This window comes from Podarcis erhardii (genome assembly GCF_964252035.2).
Source record: "Podarcis erhardii genome assembly, chromosome: 7".
NCBI lineage: Eukaryota > Metazoa > Chordata > Lepidosauria > Squamata > Lacertidae > Podarcis > Podarcis erhardii.
The window spans coordinates 60,340,953-60,347,285 of NC_138511.1; the positions used below are offsets into that span (position 1 = coordinate 60,340,953).

The 6,333-nt window shown below is 49.4% G+C and overlaps 1 protein-coding gene across 1 annotated transcript in view; it reads right to left on the reverse strand.

Moving 5' to 3' along the window:
* The window catches only part of HPCAL4 (hippocalcin like 4), a 42,467-nt gene that overhangs the window by 29,935 nt on the left and 6,199 nt on the right, over positions 1-6,333 (reverse strand). The gene's annotated exons all lie outside the window — the stretch shown is intronic.

Genomic DNA, 6,333 nt, shown 5'->3' on the forward strand with positions numbered 1-6,333 from the left:
AAGAAAAAAAACCAAGAACTGGGATGTGTCAAACAGGGTGCTAATGCGTTGTCTCTCTTCAAGCATCAGGCCCTGGAAGAAGAAGGCTTGATCTGGGCATTCCTCCTGATTGGCTCAAGGCAGGGGAGGGTTTTATTATCTGGTCTGAGCATCTGTCCTGGGGCAGTTACACAACAATGTCCTGCATTGGTCCTCATTTGCTTGTTTACAGACCTTCCCCTTGATCATTCCTTCACCCTGCCTATTTTTTGCAGCAAAAGGTCTGTTGTTGCTTTTTTAAAAGTGGAATGTTGCACCAGAGCTACAGAACTGCCCTGAGACCTCTGGGTATAGGGCGGTATATAAATTCAATAAATAATAATAACCCTTTAATCTGCTTTAACTGAGCATTATCCGCTTGGATCCCTCTTGCAAAATACTGGAGGCACCCCAAGTGTGGGGGGAGAGAACCAGCCCCAACACAACCATATCCTTTTTCCCATGGTCGGTTGCCAACGTTTTTACCGGCCCTGCTCCTCTGCCTCCAATAGTAGCCTGAGACGCAGAAAAGAAACAAGTGGTATCTTTTGCTGCTACTTCTCCCCATGCCAGGAACAGTTCCTCTTGCTAAACGTTTATCCACCAAGTGGCTGTTAAAGGCTTGAAAGCAGGGAGGACAAGCCCCCTCCCACCTGCATTCCTTCCCAGGAATTATTCCAAAGATATAGGGGAGGGAGGACTATCACTGGAGAGAGCGTCACAATGGAACCAGCCCCTGGTGTCTCTTAGCACTCCTCCTCCTCCTCTCCTTGGGAGTATGGCAAGTAGCAAGAGGTATCCTGGAGCCAGAAGTCAGAAGGGAATCTTGTACAGATAACCTCCAGGGTCAAGCTGCAGAGCTGAGAGAGGACCCTCCAGGAGGAAGGGAAGGGTGTCGGTGGGGGTGGGAGAGAGGAGACCCTGCCACGATCTGACCTGGTTTTTCCTAGAAGCCTCTTTCCTGATAGGTTGCAGCATCAGTTGCACACGGATGAATCTTTTTTTGCAGGGCTCTGCTAAGCACAGCTATGACCATATATGGGATAGTTGAGGATTGGCTCACAGCAGCAGCAACAGCGGCGGCGGCATCTGAGGTAGAGAGAGGAGGGGGTCCCCAGTGGGCAGTTTTCTGTGTCACTGTGCAGCTTCCTTTATACGCACAGTCAGCTCCTTCCAAGCAGAAGGCAATGCCTTCCCCTTAGTAGTATTGTATCCCCAAGGGGGGCAGGGCAGGGACCCCTTGGATTGCTTCTTGCTGCGTGCGCTCATGGAGAAAAGCTGCCTCAGAAAACTTCTGTCCGTTTCCGAGTACAGGGAACTGAGGGAATCAGAAAGGGTACAGAACAAGCAGGAGCTAGCATTTAGAGGGTGCTTCTAGAATGCTTAAAACACTTCACATACTTAACCACAGTTGCAGGGGGTTAGACTAGAATACTCATGGGGTCTTCCCAACTCTACAGTTCTGACAAGCCTTCAGAGGTAAAGGTAAAGGGACCCCTGACCATTAGGTCCAGTCATGACCGACTCTGGATTTGCGGCGCTCATCTCGCTTTATTGGCCGAGGGAGCCGGCGTACAGCTTCCGGGTCATGTGGCCAGCATGACTAAGCCACTTCTGGCGAACCAGAGCAGCGCATGGAAATGCCATTTACCTTCCCGCCGGAGCGGTACCTATTTATCTACTTGCACTTTGACGTGCTTTCGAACTGCTAGGTTGGCAGGAGCAGGGATCAAGCAACGGGAGCTCACCCCATCACGGGGATTCGAACCGCCGACCTTCTGATCGGCAAGTCCTAGGCTCTGTGGTTTAACCCACAGCACCACCCACATCCCAACAAGCCTTCAAAACAGGCTTATATCCTTATCTTAAGAGGCTGAATATGAAAGGTCTTAGCCTACCTATGGCCACCTTGTGGGTTTGCAGGTGGGAGGGTGAGATTTGATTGGGGAGCCTTCCTAATTCACCAGCCGCAAGGCTATCAACAGCTACTAGCCGCAATGGCTCTGTTCTACCTCCACTGTAGAGGCATTATGCTTCTGAATATTAGTTGCTGAGAACAGCGGGTGGGCAGGGTCCAGCTTGCAGGCTTCCCACAGACATTGAGTGGGCTGCTGCAAAAATAGGCTGCTGGACTGGGTGGGCCATCGGCCTGGTCCTGCTACAGGCTCACCTTATGTTCTTATAGTAATGCTCATGTACTAGCGGTCTTTCCAGTTCAGTGCAAATATCACAACACATTAATGGAGAGTGGTTAACCTGGAGAGAAGCTTTCATAGCCCATAGCATGCAGTTCATCCTCCTAGAAACTGAAATTGCTCCCCCTCCATAATATCACATTCCACATGGCTCCTAGTCTGACGTGTACAGCTGAAAGTAAGGGGGCACCCGCAGTGTGGGCATCAGGAAAAGGGAGTGTACTAGGCAGGCAAGGCAGAACTTGGTGGTCTCCCAAAGTCACCCCTTTCTGCCTTGTGGACAGGGAGCGGGCTCAGGCAAGTGAAAGCCCAGCGGCATTCATCCTTTGGAGACTGAAAACAGGGAGGAGTAACACGTTTGTTCACTGAAGTGAGACAGGACCAGGAAGCCTCTCTCAACCTGGTGCCCTCCAGATGTTTTGGACTGGGATTCCCATCTGCCACAGTCATCATCAGCCCCAACGTCATTCAGTCTGTGGGGTAATGGGAGCTGTAGCCCAAAGCATCTGAAAGGCACCGGGTTGAGGAAGGCTGGCTTAGGACCACGTTGCCCATCATGTTGGCCTCCATCTCCTTCAATGTCCTCTGCACAGGAGCATAATCTCTTATGCCTTATCCCCTCTTGAAAATCCCGACACTGAACACCCTCCCAATTTTTTGTTTGTTTGTTTCACTGCTGAGATGCATCCTGAGCTTAGGATGTCCCTAGAAATGCAGCCCTTTGCACCTCACATCGATAATTACAGCACAGGCAACAATTTGCATTTTGTCTTTAAACACCCCAGTGGGACCAAGCAGTGATGAATTTCAGGGTGGAGAGAGAAAAGAAGATGTCTGCCCATGATTGGCTGTCTCCATGGAGATACAGGACTGACCGAGCCACCAGTAGAGATGCTGAGCAAGGCACAGAGGAAGATGGCCAGACACACCCTGCCTGCCTTCCTGCCTGCCTGCCTGCCTGCCTGGTGCCTTTCCAAGGGGGCAGATGCATTTTGCCAGGATGCATCAGGGCATCCAAGTAAGGGGGTCTGTGACAGGTGTGGCAAAGGGGAAAGTTGCCTTTCTCAGTTCAGGTGGGTTGGATGCTGCAGCCTGCAAGAAAGTGTGTGAGAAGCATCCTGAGGACAGGCGTGCTCTGACTATGGCCAGAAGCAATACAAGTAGCAGTTTGAGGGCAACAGTATCTGGATTTAAACAGTGCGTGCCAGAGAGGTGCCCGAGGGTATCAATGACTGCTTCCTGATGGCCACTATTTTGCAAGAGGAATTCAAGCATATATCAGATTTAGGTTTGCACAATTAAAGAGGATCAAAGCATTTCATTCATTCATTCATTCATTCATTCATTCATTCATTTCATAAAGTTTATACACCGCCTGATAGTAAAAAAACAACACTTCAGAGCAGTTTACAAAAAGATAAAATAATAATAGCGAGAAAAATTCACAACCCTACGTTAAAGCATGCAAAAGTTAAAATACTAAAGCAGATTAAAATTACTTCAACTTCCTAAGCATCTGGGTTGTCTAAACAAGAGTTTTTAGCAGGCACCAAAAAGAGTACAGCCTGCTAATCTCAGTAGGCAGGGAGTTCCAGTTTAATATAGACAATAGGCAGCAAATCCCAAAAAACACCACACACAACCTAGACCTTTTGCGGGGTGGAATGTGACAGGAAAATGCACTGAAACATGTGGCATGAACAAATGCTCACCAAAGGTCAGACATAGCCTAACCTCTGTGTAAGCTTTGCGCAAGCAGATCAGGATGGATGCTCTGTAAATAGTTACCTGGAGGAGCCTGATGCTTGTGGCCATGCTGCAAAAGGAAGGATGCTCACCTGCAGAAAGGCTGCAGTAGTGCATCTCCTAGGAGTGGCAGAGTGGACTGGGTCACCCTACCTGGGGAAAGGTAGTTTCCTTTCTCCACAGGGTTTTCTGTGGATGGCCATTTGCCCCAATTCAGTGGTAAAATGTGGGTTTTCCTGAGAGAAGCACCAGGACAACAACAAGAAAACCTACTCAGGCATGGAACTTTAAAGTGCAGACCTGTGCAGAGAAAGCGCTACACAAAAGGACGTCTGGATGAGCCCTGAGTGATGTGGAGAAAGCCCACTTCACTTCTGCAGTTGTGCCACAAGCTCTGGGACTCAGCCCTGTTTGCAAATAAGGTCTCTGTTCCAGGTCTACCCAAAAGGGTCCTTCACTACACCCTACTCTGCATCAATCGCCATTCAATATTTTTCAGATAGAATCCAGACCAAGGGCCAGGTGGCTTGATATGCCCAGTTGCAGAGTTTGCTATATATGTACCTACTAGCCACAGTGCCTGGATTCTACCTCCACTGTCAGAGGTAGCACGTCTCTCTGAATACCAGTTGCTGGGAATCAGAGGAGGGGAGAGCGCTGCCACCATCAAGTCCTGCTTGTGGGTTTCCCACAGGCATCTGGTTGGCCACTGTGAGAACAGGATGCTGGACTAGATGGGCCTTTTGTCTGATCTGGCAGGGCTCTTCTTACGTTCTTATATCTAACCAAATAATTAAAATCAGCACTGGAGCTTCAGCGAGGGAATTCAAGTCCTAGATATCTGCTTTCTCGGCCTGTCAGAGGTATGCCATCTTGCCTCTTCCTCAGAATCTGCAATCTTGGATCCACTCCACTGGCCCTACATCCTACAGTCAGACCCTGTAAGGCTTAGCCCATGTTTCTTTCCATCTTACCCAGAGAAACTAATTATTCCTCGCTGTGGGGCAACTCATGCGTTCTGCATCGCCAGCTACGTTCAAAGGAGGAGAGAGTAGTAGTGGCTGCTTGTCAGTGCTGATCAGCATCACCTGGGTTGCCACTTGCCTAAGATGAGAGATCTGGTTCAGGAGGCTAATGCATTCATGTCAGGCCCGGAGAAGCAGAAACAGCCCCCTCCCCACCACGTTCCCTCCTCGACCATCGTGCTTTGGGAATGGGGCCAAGACACTTCCCTTTCCCTCTCTGGGCGACAGCAGGCAGCTTTTGTGCCCCAGATTTCCGTGCCGCTCCCTCCTCGTGGCATTTGCAACCCAAATGGATGAGCCAGCAAAACTCCAGCCTCTGCAGATCACCCAGCCTCCTCCTGCTGCTGCCTTCATTCCAAGCGGATGCCCACCACAAGCTGAGCATCCCTAACCGCCTTCAGAGACAGCTGTTGTCATCATCACCAGGGTGTGTCCAGAGGGCTGTTGCTCTAGACTGCACAGCTGGAAGCCTGGTGGGAGGGAATGCATGCAAGCAATTTAGATATAGGAGAAAAATGTGGGAGAAGAAAGTAATCTTCTTTCCTCACTTGCATTAAACCAGACGTCAGGATCACCCACTGACACTTCACCACCACCAGGTTCACTGGGCCGGACCTACCATTAAGCAGAGTAATATGGCTGCCTCAGGCGGCAGATGCTGCGGGGCAGCAGTGCCCAGGAGATGCTGAGGTGTGCCTTGCCTACATTACCTTAAATTAACCTTCTTTTCACCCACCTCCTGCTGTGGTGGATGATGTCCCATCAACAGTGTTGAAATAAGAGCTAACTGGCAATCCAGTCAGTTTCTGTACCTAGATGGGGAGGGAGAATAATCTTGTCTTTTGCTTCAGGCAGCAAAAAGTTTGTGACTGGCTCTGAAGGTTCTAGTCAGGAAACAGAAAATATGGAATTTGCTGCCACAGAATGAAGGAATGTTAACAAAGACGTCTTGCAACAGCCTTTACCTAACCTCCAGGTGCTTTGGAGTACAGCTCTCATCAGTCCCAGTCGGCGTGGTTTATGGGAGTTGCAGTCCAAAACACCTGGAAGGCACCAGGTTGTGCATGGCAATCTGTGGCCTCTGCCACTACAGATGAGACAAGGTCAAGGATCTTTGACATTGTCTGTTCAATTGTTCAGTGACACAAGGGAGTGGGGGGGGGAGGAATCACGTGGATCTGTTTAAAAATTGTGCCAACAAAAATTTTTCTTTTTGACAAGGAATTCAGAGCTCGTGAATTCCTAATGGTGCTACCCGTGGCAGGTGGCAGTGGCATGTGAAGACACTTCTGGACAAGTTTTAATATGTTTAATAGTTACTTTCTGAAGATGTGAATATGTTGGAATTC